This window comes from Pseudophryne corroboree, chromosome 2, assembly GCF_028390025.1.
Source record: "Pseudophryne corroboree isolate aPseCor3 chromosome 2, aPseCor3.hap2, whole genome shotgun sequence".
NCBI lineage: Eukaryota > Metazoa > Chordata > Amphibia > Anura > Myobatrachidae > Pseudophryne > Pseudophryne corroboree.
Window position 1 is genome coordinate 880,691,977 of NC_086445.1, and position 17,379 is coordinate 880,709,355.

The 17,379-nt window shown below is 43.7% G+C and overlaps 1 protein-coding gene across 2 annotated transcripts in view; it reads right to left on the reverse strand.

Moving 5' to 3' along the window:
• The window catches only part of FOXN1 (forkhead box N1), a 284,468-nt gene that overhangs the window by 30,915 nt on the left and 236,174 nt on the right, over positions 1 to 17,379 (reverse strand). The window lies entirely within an intron of this gene.

Consider the following 17,379-nt stretch of genomic DNA (forward strand, 5'->3'; position numbering starts at 1 on the left):
ATACTGACTTGAAACTATTCACTAAATTGATTTTGAATCTAAATTTTTTGTTACTGAAACTATTCATGGAGACCAGGTGGGCTTTGTCCTAGGCCGTGAGGCCAGAGATAACACCACTAAAGTCATTGATCTGATTTACTTTGCCTCTCTGTCATCTTCGCATTCAACTCTATTATCTACTGATGCAGAGAAGGATTTTGATAGACTTGATTGGGAGTTTACGATAGGTATCTTACGTCACCTGGGACTGTCTCCACAGAATCTTGGCATTATATGATTCTCCTTCTGCGAAAATTAGAGTAAACAGCTCTCGTTCTGAATCATTTAATATAACCAAGGGCACAAGATAAGGTTGTCCTCTATCTGCTCTCCTGTTTGTGCTTTGCATAGAGGCTTTAGCGAGGGCCATCCAACTTAATCTAAACATTTCAGGTATACAACTTGTTGGCCCTGATCATGGAACCTACAGTTTCACTTTCAAATCTGGTATCGGAGTTTCACTGATTTGGCTCTCTATCAAACCTTAAAATAAATTACTCCAAGTCAAATGCTCAGTGCCATAACTAGACTTTTTGGTGCCCTGTGCTAGAAAGAGAATGCCCCCCCCCCCCATTTTTCAATAGGGATATAAGGCTCATGCCATCGTAGGGAAGGGGCATGATAAAATTGATCCCAGAGAAAGGCCATGCTTTGATGCCCCATCCCACATTTTGATTTATATATATATATATATATATATATATACAGGCTGATCCAACTTTGATGTAATGGCCTTAAAACAAGTCAAAATGAGGCTCAGTAGTGTGTGTGGCCTCCACATGCCTGTATGACCTCCCTACAACGCCTGGGCATGCTCCTAATGAGGTGGCGGATGGTCTCCTGAGGGATCTCCTCCCAGACCTGGACTAAAGCATCCGCCAACTCCTGGACAGTCTGTGGTGCAACGTGACATTTGTGGATGGAGCGAGACATGATGTCCCAGATGTGCTCAATTGGATTCAGGTCTGGGGAACGGGCGGGTCAGTCCATAGCATCAATGCCTTCGTCTTGCAGGAACTGCTGACACACTCCAGCAACATGAGGTCTAGCATTGTCTTGCATTAGGAGGAACCCAGGACCAACAGCACCAGCATATGGTCTCAGAAGGGGTCTGAGGATCTCATCTCGGTACCTAATGGCAGTCAGGCTACCTCTGGCGAGCACATGGAGGACTGTGAGGCCCCCCATAGAAATGCCACCCCACACCATTACTGACCCACTGTCAAACCGGTCATTCTGAAGGATGTTGCAGGCAGCAGAATGTTCTCCTTGGTGTCTCCAGACTGTCACGTCTGTCACATGTGCTCAGTGAGAACCTGCTTTCATCTCTGAAGAGCACAGGGCGCTAGTGGCGAATTTGCCAATCTTGGTGTTCTCTGGCAAATGCTAAACGTCCTGCACGGTGTTGGGCTGTAAGCACAACCCCCACCTGTGGACGTCGGGCCCTCATACCACCCTCATGGAGTCTGTTTCTGATCGTTTGAGTAGACACATGCACATTTGTGGCTTGCTGGAGGTCATTTTGCAGGGCTCCTGCAGTGCTCCTCCTGTTCCTCCTTGCACAAAGGCAGAGGTAGCTGTCCTGCTGCTGGGTTGTTGCCCTCCTACAGCCTCCTCCACGTCTCCTGATGTACTGGCCTGTCTCCTGGTAGTGCCTCCATGCTCTGGACACTACACTGACAGACACAGCAAACCTTCTTGCCACAGCTCGCATTGATGTGCCATCCTGGATGAGCTGCACTACCTGAGCCACTTGTGTGGGTTGTAGGGAGGTCATACAGGCACGTGGAGGCCACACACACTACTGAGCCTCATTTTGACTTGTTTTAAGGACATTACATCAAAGTTGGATCAGCCTGTAGTGTGTCTTTCCACTTTAATTTTGAGGGTGACTCCAAATCCAGACCTCCATGGGTTAATAAATTTGATTTCCATTGATAATTTTTGTGTGATTTTGTTGTCAGCACATTCAACTATGAAAAGAACAAAGTATTTAATAAGAATATTTCATTCATTCAGATCTAGGATATGTTATTTTAGTGTTCCCTTTATTTTTTTGAGCAGTGTGTATATATATATATATATATATATATATATATATATATGTATAAACAAAAAAGGGTAACAAGCACCTATGGTGTAGTATTTCCTTTCAAGGGTGCATAATCACGCCACTCATAGAACTGCATACCAGATTATAACTTGTGTTCAAAGCATATCAATCCACTTCCTCTGTGTGTGATCCAGAGCAAAAAATATATTTCTATTGGTGCATCACTCCACGACTACAAGAACTGCCGTACACTACTGCTGTATATCTGTGTGTGATCCAAAGCAAAACATTTTTATATTAGTGCGTCACTCTGAATACTAGTACAGCGGCTGCCTTACACTACTGCTATATACTGTATGCTCTGTGTGTGATCCAGAGAAAAAAAAATATATTTCTATTGGTGCATCACTCAGTGACGACTACCAATACTGCCGTACACTACTGCTATATATCTGTGTGTAATCTAAAGCAAAAAATATTGGTGCGTCAGTCTGACTACTAGTACTGTGGCTGCCGTACACTACTGCTATATATGATATATTCTCTGTGTGTGTGATCCAATGCAAAAAATATATTTCTGACTCATTTGTGTGACACTGTTGCTGTACCATATGAAGCATATGTATGCTGTCACCATTCAAAGAATGGTTGCTGATTATTTCAGTGATAGCATCCAAATAGGCATGTCAGACAGTCCATTTCAATACTGGCAGGAAAAAGAAGCAATTTGGAGGCCCTTGCACAAACTGGCTTTGTATTGCTTAAGTTACCCACCCTGCAGTGTGTACCCAGAAAGAGTTTTTAGTGCAGCCGGGAACCTTGTTAGTGATCGGCGTAGGCGGTTACTTCCCAAAAATGGGAAAAAGATGATGTTCATCAAAATAAATTACAAATTCCACGAGGAAGCCCTTTGCCAGCAATTACCTCCACAAACTACAGAGGGACCTGTGATGGTGGATTCCAGCGGGGACTAATTAATAGTCTGTGAAGACGAGGATGTACACACTGATGGGAGTGAGGAATAGGAAGATGATGATGACATCTTGCTTCTGTAGAGCCAGTTTGTGTAGGGAGAGATAAATTGCTTCTTTTTTTGTGGGGTCCAAACAAACCAATCATTTCAGCCACAGGTGTGGCAGTCCCAGTCATTGAAATGATTGGTTCGTTAAAGTGTGCATGTACTGTTTATACAACATAACGGTGGGTGGGATGTACAATTCCATCTTGCACCTCTTATCTTTGTATCATGTGCTCTTTGGAGCATTTTTTGGGTATAGTTTGTAAAACTGCCATCCTGTCTGCCACTGCAGTGCCACTTCTAGATGTGCTATGTGTTTGTGCCACCCACTTCTGTCGCTTAGCTTAGTCATCCAGCTACCTCTGTGCAACCTTTTGGCCTAAAAACAATATTGTGAGCTGTGAGGTGTTCAGAATAGACTGGAAATTAGTGGAAATGAATGTTATTGAGGTTACTAAAATTGTAGGAACAAAAACACCCCCAAATTCTGTTATTTTAGCGGTTTCAATTATTTTTTTGAAAAATCCAGATCCAAAACCAAAACCCGCAAGGGTGGTATTAGCAAAACCAATCCAGATCCAAAATACAAAGGAGATCTAGAACCAAAACCAAAATGCAAAACTGGCCTGGTGCACACCCCTAATGTTAAGTGACCTTAACCATAAGCAGCTCTTTAACCGATAACTGTGCTTAGTAGGAGCATACTGAATAAATATGAAACATGGAACGATGAACCACTTAGAGTATTAGTCAGATCACATTTCTCATGTTTATTGGCTTATAAATGTTCTCATTCGATCACAAATCAAAGGAAGAGGCTGTACAGACATGAAAGCACATGTAAAACTTCTTCTTAAAATAGAAATCAGAGAGTACATTTTATTATCATGTGCCAAACACATGTAATAAGTAATTTCTTATGTTTGATTGGAACACGTTTAATTGTATTTTATGTACACATCCCTACAGTGCAGACTACTGGAGCTTATAAAACCTGAAGCCATTTGAAATGGAAATGTATTAGAACTTTAATGTACAAGGGTGTTCCAATAAGTAAGGTAACAAGACCTCACATGTGTGTAATGTTCTCTACAGTATTTCATTTCTAATTTCCCACCAGGTCAGAGCAGATAGACCACTGATTCCCCCCACGGCCATTAGACTGAGCCTCATATCAGCCATTCTGTCCCAACATCAAATGTGGGATGGCGGGCCTGGTGGAAACATGGTTAAACATTGAGGTGCACAGTGTGATCAAATTTCTGCATCTAAAGGGCACATCAGCAGCTGAAATTCATTGTCAATTTGTGGAGGTGCATGGCAATAACATCATGTCACAGAAACGGGTTTCGGGTCTTTGATAATAGCAGGACAGACGTTCAAGATGAGCAGTGATCCTGCTGGCCAAGCATGTCCTCCACAGATGACAATTTGAATTAGAGAATATTACACAAGAGCGATCTTGTTACTTTACTTATTGAACCACCAATGTATATAGACACCAAAACATGTGCACTGAAAATAAACTATAATCTCTTTATACAGCATTACATAATATTATATTTATAGTAATAGAAACCTAATTAAACAGCTCTGCACAATATTCATTATATCGTACTAGTAATCTCATCATACAGTGCTGCATAATATTCATTGTATAGTACTAGCAATCTCATCATACAGTGCTACATAATATTCATTGTATAGTACTAGCAATTTCATCATACAGCCCTGCATAATATTCATTGTATAGTACTAGTAATCTCATCGTACAGCACTACATAATTTTACAGTTATATTATAGTAAGGTGATTGTACAACACTGCATAATATTCATTTTATAGAACTACAGTAGTTATCTCATTGTACAGCACTGCATAATTTTAATTTTATAGTACTAGTTATATAATTGTACAGGACTGCATATATATCTATCCAGTATCTATCTATCTATCTATCTATCTATCTATCTATCTATCTATCTATCTATCTATCTATCTATCTATCTATCTATCTATTTATTCATGGATGAATTCATTAATTTAAATCATATCCAAAATCTATCAGTCAATATCTCAATATCTTTCCAATCTCCATCCACCAATCCATCCATATTGTATATCCATCCTTTCAATATCAACCCAATTTTCACCTATCCATCTTTATATCCAATATCTAACCAGCCATTCATTCATTCATTCAATAATATCTATCCAATATATATATATATATATATATATATATATACCTATTTGTCCAATATCTACCGTAAATGTTTTAAATATTTATTCAATATCCATCCTTCCATCAATCTATCACTCCAATATTTATCCATATATTCAACATCTATAGATCTTTCTATCTATCTGACAAGCCTGTGTTTGGTGTTGCTCCGTGTCAGTGCTTAGTACGTATCCGTTAGTATATACACTTTAAAGTTAAACTGAGACTTTGATCATCTGCCTGTCCACTGCTGTGTTACATCTGTATTATATTCTGCATTGTTTTGTTTGTCTGTCTGTCTGTGTGTCTGTCTGTCATTTCTACAGTATATAAATCAATTTTTACAATGAGGTTGAGGAAAATCTCAGCACTTTTAACGCAATTGTTGATATGTATTATAAAGGAGCTTATTCAGAGTTGCTAACAAACCCAAAAAAATAGCATTTGGGCAAAACCATGGTGCACTACAGGTGGGGCAGATGAAATATGTACACAGAGAATTAGATTTGGGAGGGGTGTGTTCAAACAGAAATCTAAATTGCAGTGTAAAAATAAAGCAGCCAGCATTTACCCTGCACAGAAACAATATAACCCACCCAATCTAACTCTCTCTGCACGTCAATCCCCAAGTGCCTTTCTCTATAACCCACTGCTTCTCCCTCTCACCATCTCTCCGTCACCCATTTCCTCTCATCCATTACCTCTCTCTTACACCAACTCTCGGTCACCCTCTGCCTCTCTATGTCAATCTCTGCTTGTCAACCTCTCTCTCTCCCTTTTACCTGCTGCCTTTCCCTATCACCCACTGCCTTTCCCTATGACCCTCTGCCTCTCCCAGGCACCCACTGCCTTTACCCGATCACCCACTGCCATGTGGCATATTGTGAACTTGGAGTGGGGCGGAGGAGGGGGGCCCAAAGCATAGTTTTGCACCTGGGAGCACCACTCACAAGTTCCACCGTCCTTGGAGATATATACTGTGCATTCAGGTCCAAGTAAGTCACAATTCCATTAATACACCTTAAGGTACTCATCTTACATCTCCTCCTTCCATTGTGCCTCTCCAGTAGTAAGGTGTGACAAGCTTAATGTGTGACGAAATCTGCATACTGACATGTACGTACGTATTGCTTGGTGTGCATGTGCAGTATGGAAATGCATATTTTATTCAAATATTTAAAAAAAATATATCTAACACTGCGTGAAGCTCTAAGTCCGGGTGACAGAAGTACTAGTTCAGCCAGGGCTGGATTAAACCTTGGGGGTGCCCAGGGTACTTAAGACAGAGGGGCCCAGATGGTAGGTGGGGGATGTAGATTAAATTGTGCATTTCCCATTCCAGGAGGGACAAAATGCTCTCTACCTAGAGTCAGGGCCGTTGAGAGCCTAGCCGTGCCCCGGTAAAGGCTTGGGGACGTGGCTTATTAAGTGGGCGTGATTATGCCCTTTTGTTTAAAAATCTGTGAATAATAAAATAATTGTGGGGCTGCTTACAAGGGTGACGCCGTTTTAACATAGGGGGGCAGGGGGAGGGCACCCGCTTCCTACCTTACTTGATCTGAAAGTGAGTCTTTCCCCTGGCCAGTGCCATCTTCCCAGTGATATTTGGAAAGATGACGCCGACCACTAGAGAGCAAAGACTCTGGCCCAGTGCCAGCATCTTTGATTTCTATGTGCAGCACCATCTTCCCGAAGATGTCACTGGAAAGATGATGACGCATTACAGGTATCCAGGAGGGGTTAGCCCAGGGCCCCTCCAGCAACCAGGGCCCGGGTAATTTGTACCTGCTCCCCCTGTCTCTTGGCACCACTGCCTAGACTTCCCACTTAATATATGGCTGGCATTGTGTTGAACTATTTAATTGATAAGAAAGGTGTTTCAAACAGGTGATTGTAATCATAAACTAAGAAGGAAATCCAGGCAGAGAGCATTTTGTCCCTCCTGGAATGGGTCATTCCAGGAGGTATATATTGTGTTTATTAAATTTAAACCAATGGTGTATATTAGTTCTAACTAATAGTTTAATAATGACTGGGTACTATTTATAGCTCCAACTAATTGAAAGACAACTATTTTATAAACTTTTCTTGCAGCAGAACAAAGACAACTTAAGCTTAAAATACACATAGAAAAATAAAATAATTTATCTTGTCACATGCAAGAATAGCAGCAGCCTCTGTACTACTTACACACTGGGACATAACTCAGGAGGACTCCCTGTGTGTGTCTCTATCTCTAGACCCAAATGGTTTAGTTACATAACAGTTTACACAGGACCAGGGAAGGAGGAGAAGCTGGGATCCCTGTGTCACTTCCAGCTCTCTCCACCCTTCTATCTCTCCTCTGGTCAGAAAGTTCCGTCGGTAGCTCATTAAACATGATATTCCTGTGTCTCTGCCTGCACTGCGTACTGTACTGCTCGCATTCTGGCTGCTGGTTCTGCTGCTGCTTAAGAGGGAAAGCTAGTGATGTCAGTGTGCTCTGGCCGGAGGGCCTCTTGACAAAGGGGGGCCTGGGGTACAGTATGCCCTGCATCCCCCCCTTAATCTGGCTATGAGTTCAGCTAAAAACAATCTGCTTACATTTTTACGGTTGGAATAATGGCCCTCATTCCGAGTTGATCGGTCGCAAGGCGAATTTAGCAGAGTTACACACGCTAAGCCGCCGCCTACTGGGAGTGAATCTTAGCTTCTTAAAATTGCGACCGATGTATTCGCAATATTGCGATTACTAACTACTTAGCAGTTTCAGAGTAGCTTCAGACTTACTCTGCCTGTGCGATCAGTTCAGTGCTTGTCGTTCCTGTTTGACGTCACAAACACACCCAGCGTTCGCCCAGGCACTCCCACCGTTTCTCCGGCCACTCCTGCGTTTTTTCCGGAAACGGTAGCGTTTTCAGCCACACGCCCCTGAAACGCCGTGTTTCCGCCCAGTAACACCCATTTCCTGTCAATCACATTACGATCGCCGGAGCGATGAAAAAGCCGTGAGTAAAATTACTTTCTACATAGCAAAGTTACTTGGCGCAGTCGCAGTGCGAACATTGCGCATGCGTACTAAGCGGATTTTCATTGCGATGCGATGAAAAATACCGAGCGAACAACTCGGAATGAGGGCCAATATGAGGCCACTTCCAGTAATTCACGTCTAATTAGTTCTATCTGTTCCATCAGTAGTAACTAAAATATGTTTCACTGCTAGTATATAAATATACACCAATATGCTGTACACCTTGCAACGTGGCAACTATACACTACATGTTAGAAATGGCCCCAGGGGATGTTAGGAGGGATGGATGAGTGACAGCTTGTCAGACTGCCAGTTTACAGGTGGATAGGGATTGGTAACAAAAGAGATGAGCATGCTGCAGCCCGTCCATGTCATTCTTCAGCCTAAGGCTTTTTTTTGTCTTCTACAGTTTCAGTACAGAGACTGTAATTATGCCAGTGTGCCTGTGTAAAGCTGGCACCTGATTGCAGAAAGGGCGGTCACCTTCCATCTTTTTAGCATTATGAAATATGATTTTAGCAGTATTGACTTCAGGACACCTACAATGCTGAACGTTGCACCTGGAACAAGATCACGGTAGGCAGGGAGAAGATTGATATAAACAACCAGCTATTATAACAAATACTAATGTATCCAGCATTAATTATAACCTGGCCTCACCCAGCATTGGTGTTCTGGATTTTCAAAATATTACAGTGAGCAAATGAAAGTTTAATTTATGTACAGAAATGATACAACCAATATGACTAAACTAATTTTGATCTTTAATAATTTTTGGTAAGATGAAAGACACAGTAGCGACACTCATGTTTGTTGCAAAGGTTTATCCTAATGTTTCACCAAGTGAAAATCTGCTTAGATACTGCTCAGCTGAGCTACCCCTGGGATTAGGTAGAGGGGCCATGGGTACCTTGAAGTATATAGTATACTATACTAACAGTGTATTTTGGGCCAGATTCAGCATGCATTGTAGTTGTGCGATAAATTGCACAACTGCGGGGGGATGCCGCGGGGGGATGCCCAGCACATCACATGGCAAGTCCACCCCACAGGCCGGTTGCTCCCCACCCCCACCCCCGCTAACATGCGAGCTGCTTCGCTCATCCGCAAAGGCAGTCGGCAGCCATCTTTTGGGTTGCAGTGCCTGCGTGTGATATCACTCAGCTGCCGCGGCCCACCCCCAAAACAGTGCATTGATGCCCACAAAATGTGGCGTCAACGCCCCACCACTGCCCCCACCAGGACTTAAACTGCGTTCTAAAGAGAACGTAGTTCAAGATCTTGCACATGTGCAAAGTGGCGTGCGCGCATGCGCTGAAATTGCCTAATAGCAATTTCAACACAAAGCGGCTGACGCTGAATTAGCCCCTTTGTGTAGAATAGACACCGACAAAAGATGGTAAGTTCATTAGGTTAACAGTAAACAACATGAGAAAATGGTTGTCACAAGCAAAAGATCAACGTAAAAATGGTCGATATCTGAAAAGTTTTTTGAGGTTTTTGGGGTATCAATTTTTAACTTTTAGCACATGGGCACCCAGTTAGTGTTCTGCATCCCCTCGCATGGTTCAGTTCGCTCTGCTACCATTGCGTTCGGCACATGTTACGCAGAGCCCGGCCATAGGCATAGGCAAACCAGGCAATTGCCTATTGCATTTGATTTGTCTAGGGGCTGAAGCTGCTGATGCCCCTAGACAAATCAAATGCCCTAGGCAATTGCCTGGTTTGCCTATGCCTATGGCCGGGCTCTGCGTAACATGTGCCGAACGCAATGGTAGCAGAGCGAACTGAACCATGCGAGGGGATGCAGAACACTAACTGGGTGCCCATGTGCTAAAAGTTAAAAATTGATACCCCAAAAACCTCAAAAAACTTTTCAGATATCGACCATTTTTACGTTGATCTTTTGCTTGTGACAACCATTTTCTCATGTTGTTTACTGTTAACCTAATGAACTTACCATCTTTTGTCGGTGTCTATTCTACAGAAAGGGGCTAATTCAGCGTCAGCCGCTTTGTGTTGAAATTGCTATTAGGCATTTGATTTGTCTAGGGGCATCAGCAGCTTCTGCTGATTAAAATGATATGCGGCATGCCTATATTCTGTGTGTAGCATTTCATATGCAGATACAGCCACAGTCTCACACAGTACAGTGCCAGATTAAGGTCCACATGGGTCTGGAGCTGAAATTTCTGAAGGGCCTATTGTGTACCTCCAGAGGGGGAAGGAGGAGGAGGGGGGGTATATGAAGACTTTCTATTTTGCATTGGATGTTGCTGGCTGCTAACTTCTATCTGAAATCAACATTGTAGGTTCAGTGTGAGCAGATTCAGGGACTACTGGCAGGGGCAAATCTAGAACATTGTTGGCCCCCTGCCATTGTCACAACAATGCCACTTAACGGGTCAGGAGGGAGTGAGAGACAAAGATGGTGTCAAGGGAAGAAAGAGAGAGAGGAGGGAAAAAGAGAGGGTTTCATGAAAAATGAAGGAATGAGAGGAGAAAGAGGAGTGAGAGAGAGGGTGTCAGGTAGAGAGAAAAGGATGGGGGGAGAGGGCATCAGGGAGCTAGAGAGTGTCTGAGAGAGAAAGGAAGGAGGAGCAAGAGAGAGAGGGAGGGTGCAAGTGGGAGTGAGTGAGAGTGTGTCAGGGAGGGAGGAGGGAGAAAGAGAGTGAGTTTTAGGGAAAGAAAGGGTGTCAGGGAGAGAGACAGAGATAAAGAGACTGACGGAGAGAGACAGTGTCAGGGAGAGAGAGAGAGAGAAGGGGAGAGAGAAAGAAAGAGACAGCATCAAGGAAAGAGGGGGGGGAGAGAAAGAGAGAGACAGTGTCAGAGAAAGACAGTGCGAGAGAGAGACTGTCAGGGAGAGAGAAAGAAAGAGAGTGTTAGTAAAAGGGGGAGAAGGAGCAAGCAGGAGACACTATCTGACTACAGCATAGGATGAAGGGAGGGGGGGTTAGATGGACAGATGGATGGGGAGCATGGACAGACAGAGCACCATATAGGGTCATAGACTGACAGATGGACAGGGGGCATAGATGGACAGATCACCATATGGGGGTATAGATGGATAGACTGACAAGGGACGGGGGCATAGATGGACAGACGGATGGACAGAGCACCATATGGGGCATATATGGATAGATAGATGAACAATGAAGTGCATAGATGGACGGACGGGGCATAGACAGTCAGAGCACCGTATGGGAGCATAAAAGTATAGAAGGACAGACAGACATAGGTGGGGACATAGACAGACAGAGCACAATATGGGAGCATAGAAGAACCAGGCATAGATGGATGGAGGTTGGGGGCATAGATGGACAGAACACCATATGGGGGCATACTGCAGATGGATAGACGGGGGCAGGATATAGACAAACGGACAGGGGTGGGGAGCATAGATGGACGGGGAGTACATAGACAGATGGGGGGGCATAGACGGACGGACTGGGCATAGACAGATGGGGGAAGGGGGGGGGGCATAGACAGACATATGGTGCCAAATGTAATAGAGTGAGAGTTTCAAAAAGTGAGAGATTTGGTAAGGTTTTGCAGTTTTTTTTTTAAAGTGGCAATCACTTACACAGCATGATCAGCCTGGTTTTGCAGTGTAAATGATTGCCACTTTAAAAAATACTGAAACACTTTATCAAATCTCTCACTTTCTGAAACTCTCACTCTATTACATTTGGCCCATGGACGGATAGTAAGGGAGAGGGGGGCTGACCGTTGGCAGGATTGTGTTGCTCTGTCCAAGCACGACCCGTCCGTCAACCACGCTTCCAGGTTCTCTCCAACAAGCGGCTTTGGTAAAATATTGAGGACGACTCTGCACCCTGCCTCCTTCCCTGGAAGTAAATTGCCGGGCCCTGAACCCAGTGTGCAGCAGTACTGATTTAAAAATAAAAATGACTACTGGGACTGCTGCGCTTGGGATTTGTGTGGAGGTGGCAGCGCTCTGACTGGCACTACCTGGGCTGACACACTAGTCTGCAGGGTGACACAGTCCCGGAAAGGCTATCTCTCTGAGCTGCCATGCTCACTGCTGATACTACTGGAGGTGTCAGGTATTACTGGCTGCAGCTTCCTGTAACCTCCGATGGGGGTTAGGAAGTTCAGACTTACTGTAACCTTCGGACAGGGGTGGTCACGCTGAACTTTAAGCTCCGGGTGTTGGGGCAGCCGTGGGATGCCCGCTGCTGCACTGTAAGCTTCAGCGGGAGGAGGAGAGGCAGACATGCAGGCACCTATATTCTCCTGGGTGGATAGTAGGGAGGGGAGTTGATAGCCAGAGCCAGCAGGGTTTGCATGGGGTGGGGGCCTGAGAGGACGGCCGCTGGCAGCTTTTGATAGGGACTTTTTTTCCAGTCAATTCTGCATGTCTCCGATGGGCCTATTTTCATGGGGAGACCTGGTGCTGCAGCTCCATCCGCCCCATTGTTAATCCGGCCCTGACACCGTATATAGGCATGCTGCATATCCTTTTAATAAGCAGAAGCTGTTTGTGCATTCTCGCCACATAGCAATGCAAGTAAGATGCATTTTCATAAAAAAATGTGCCCGACGTCAGCATTGAGGCAAGATTTATGAGGACACATCTGTATCCAAGCAGAGGCAGAGGTCACAGTGTTAGTGGCAGTGTGAGTGCTGTGTGCATGTGAGTGGGTTGGTTGTGCAGTAGTGTTTGGAAAATGTGTAAGAAGCATTATGTGTGTCATTTAAAAATGCATTAATAATATGCAACATGTGTAAGGGGCACTATGTGTGTCATTATGTGTATAAGGGCATTAATAATGTGCGGCATATGTGTAGCAGGGTACTACTGTACGTGTGTCATTATGTGTATAGGGGCACTAATAATGTGCAGCAAATGTGTAGGGGGCACTATGTGTGTCATTATGTGTATAAGGGCATTAATAATGTGCAGCATATCTGTAAGGAACATTATGCGTAAAAGGGCATTAATAAAGGTTGTCATAATGTGTAAGGCGCATTATATTTATAAGGTCATTAATAATGTGTCTCATAGGTGTAAGGGGCATTACTGTGTGGCATTATGTGTATAAGGTGCTCTACTATGTGGTGTTGCGTATAAAAAGGGCACTACTGTGTCGTCTAATGTGAATAAAGAGCAATAGGGTGTGGTGTAATGTGAATAAGGAGCAATTCAGTGTGATGTAATGTGAATAAGGGGCTTTACTGTGAGGAGTACTGTTTATAAGGTAAAATGGTACTACTGTGGGATGTAATATGAATTATGGACACTATCGCATGATCAAATGTGAATAAAGTTGCAGTACTGTGTGGCGGAATTGGAATTGGGGTTACTATTGTGTGGCCATGCCACTTGCCAGCAAAAACACACCCCTTTTTGGGATGTGCGCCAAATGTGCGAACTGTTCATATTTAAAATATAGGGAGTACAAACACCAAAATAAGGACTGCTATGGATGAGGGTTGATGGTGATGGTGCTGGAAAAGAGGTGCAAGGTCAGAGTCGGAACCAGCGGCGGTGCCAGGGGGCACCAGCCAAAATCTTGCCTAGGGCATCATATTGGTTAGGGCCGGCTCTGATGTTACTGTTTCCAATCGTAGTCCATGTGGATGGTATGAAAAAGTTATACAAATCAAAAAAAGTTGTGAAAAACTCATGTCTATGCTGTGTCGACCATTGCCATGTCGACCTAATGCATGCTGACCAATAATGGTTAACCTATTGGCTGTCGACTTTTTTACTGTCCTCCTAAAGAACGGATACCCAAAAGACATGGGCACTGCAACTGATCAATAATACAGTAAGCAGCAGATCCTACCTGCAGTACTTCAATAGAATACAGAAAACATAACATACTGGAGAACTTATCCACATGGGAATAAAGATTACCAGTGTCAGTCTATTACATGCTGGAGCCACAGGCACCTTATACCACAGACTCATTAGACCAAAACCTGACTTCCTATGTGAGGGTTACTATACTGAAGAATAAAACTGACACTTTTATCCAGTTGTGGCATTGCTGCATGGTAATCTATTGTAAAGATAATAGGCCATTTTATTCATTCAGAACTCTGAGGGTTCCCTGGTTGGATACAATGTGCCATTCAGAAATGTGCCCCAGAACTAAAGTGAGATTAATTTTTATTGTCCAGGTTTTGCATAATAATGAGACTGTATGTAGCATCAAATTTGTTCTGCTCAAAAGATGACTTAGACACAACAGAATACCAAATACTGGGCCTAATTAACATGTGCTTGGAGGGGCTATCTAAGCAGCATTGATGCATTAGTATGGTAATGCAGCAGGACGACGCAGCATCAGATCACCTGTGACACCATCAGCTGGCTGGGTGTTCCATGGGGTCATACAAGCTTGCCGCAGCATTTCCTAAAAAGCGGCAAGGAAATCTCTGTCTTTTGATTGAGATCCAGACTTCGTCACTCCCCCAAAATGGTGGCAGCACGACTCCATTTTGGGAAACTGCCACTGCCGCCCCCGCCCTAAAATAGCTGCAGACTGTCAATCTAGTGATCTAGTCAGCAGCTGTATTGAATCCAATGACGCAGGACCCATACTGCATATGTATTAGAGATGAGCGGGTTCGGTTTCTCTGAATCCGAACCCGCCAGAACTTCATGTTTTTTTTCACGGGTCCGAGCGACTCGGATCTTCCCACCTTGCTCGGTTAACCCGAGCGCGCCCGAACGTCATCATGACGCTGTCGGATTCTCGCGAGGCTCGGATTCTATCGCGAGACTCGGATTCTATATAAGGAGCCGCGCGTCGCCGCCATTTTCACACGTGCATTGAGATTGATAGGGAGAGGACGTGGCTGGCGTCCTCTCCGTTTAGAATTAGAATAGATTAGAGAGACACTTGATTTACTAATTTTGGGGAGCATTAGGAGTACTCAGTAGTGTACAGTGCAGAGTTTTGCTGATAGTGACCAGTGACCACCACTTTTATTTATAATCCGTTCTCTGCCTGAAAAAAGCGATACACAGCACACAGTGACTCAGTCACATACCATATCTGTGTGCACTGCTCAGGCTCAGGCCAGTGTGCTGCATCATCTATTATCTATATATAATATTATATATATCTGTCTGACTGCTCAGCTCACACAGCTTATAATTGTGGGGGAGACTGGGGAGCACTACTGCAGTGCCAGTTATAGGTTATAGCAGGAGCCAGGAGTACATAATATAATCCGTTCTCTGCCTGAAAAAAGCGATACACAGCACACAGTGACTCAGTCACATACCATATCTGTGTGCACTGCTCAGGCTCAGGCCAGTGTGCTGCATCATCTATTATCTATATATAATATTATATATATCTGTCTGACTGCTCAGCTCACACAGCTTATAATTGTGGGGGAGACTGGGGAGCACTACTGCAGTGCCAGTTATAGGTTATAGCAGGAGCCAGGAGTACATAATATATTATATAGTGAGTGACCACCAGACACACAGTGCAGTTTATTTAATATATCCGTTCTCTGCCTGAAAAAAGCGATACACACAGTGACTCAGTCAGTCACATACCATATCTGTGTGCACTGCTCAGGCTCAGGCCAGTGTGCTGCATCATCTATATATATTATATATCTGTCTGACTGCTCAGCTCACACAGCTTATAATTGTGGGGGAGACTGGGGAGCACTACTGCAGTGCCAGTTATAGGTTATAGCAGGAGCCAGGAGTACATAATATTATATTAAAATTAAACAGTGCACACTTTTGCTGCAGGAGTGCCACTGCCAGTGTGACTAGTGACCAGTGACCTGACCACCAGTATATAATATTAGTAGTATACTATCTCTTTATCAACCAGTCTATATTAGCAGCAGACACAGTACAGTGCGGTAGTTCACGGCTGTGGCTACCTCTGTGTCGGCACTCGGCAGCCCGTCCATAATTGTATATACCAGTGACCTAACCGTGGTTTTTTTTTCTTTCTTTATACATACATACTAGTTACGAGTATACTATCTCTTTATCAACCAGTCTATATATTAGCAGCAGACACAGTACAGTGCGGTAGTTCACGGCTGTGGCTACCTCTGTGTCGGCACTCGGCAGCCCGTCCATAATTGTATATACCACCTAACCGTGGTTTTTTTTTCTTTTTTTTATACATACATACTAGTTACGAGTATACTATCTCTTTATCAACCAGTCTATATATTAGCAGCAGACACAGTACAGTGCGGTAGTTCACGGCTGTGGCTACCTCTGTGTCGGCACTCGGCAGCCCGTCCATAATTGTATATACCACCTAACCGTGGTTTTTTTTTCTTTCTTTATACATACATACTAGTTACGAGTATACTATCTCTTTATCAACCAGTCTATATATTAGCAGCAGACACAGTACAGTGCGGTAGTTCACGGCTGTGGCTACCTCTGTGTCGGCACTCGGCAGCCCGTCCATAATTGTATATACCACCTAACCGTGGTTTTTTTTTCTTTCTTTATACATACATACTAGTTACGAGTATACTATCTCTTTATCAACCAGTCTATATATTAGCAGCAGACACAGTACAGTGCGGTAGTTCACGGCTGTGGCTACCTCTGTGTCGGCACTCGGCAGCCCGTCCATAATTGTATATACCACCTAACCGTGGTTTTTTTTTCTTTCTTTATACATACATACTAGTTACGAGTATACTATCTCTTTATCAACCAGTCTATATATTAGCAGCAGACACAGTACAGTGCGGTAGTTCACGGCTGTGGCTACCTCTGTGTCGGCACTCGGCAGCCCGTCCATAATTGTATATACCACCTAACCGTGGTTTTTTTTCTTTCTTTATACATACATACTAGTTACGAGTATACTATCTCTTTATCAACCAGTCTATATATTAGCAGCAGACACAGTACAGTGCGGTAGTTCACGGCTGTGGCTACCTCTGTGTCGGCACTCGGCAGCCCGTCCATAATTGTATACTAGTATCCAATCCATCCATCTCCATTGTTTACCTGAGGTGCCTTTTAGTTGTGCCTATTAAAATATGGAGAACAAA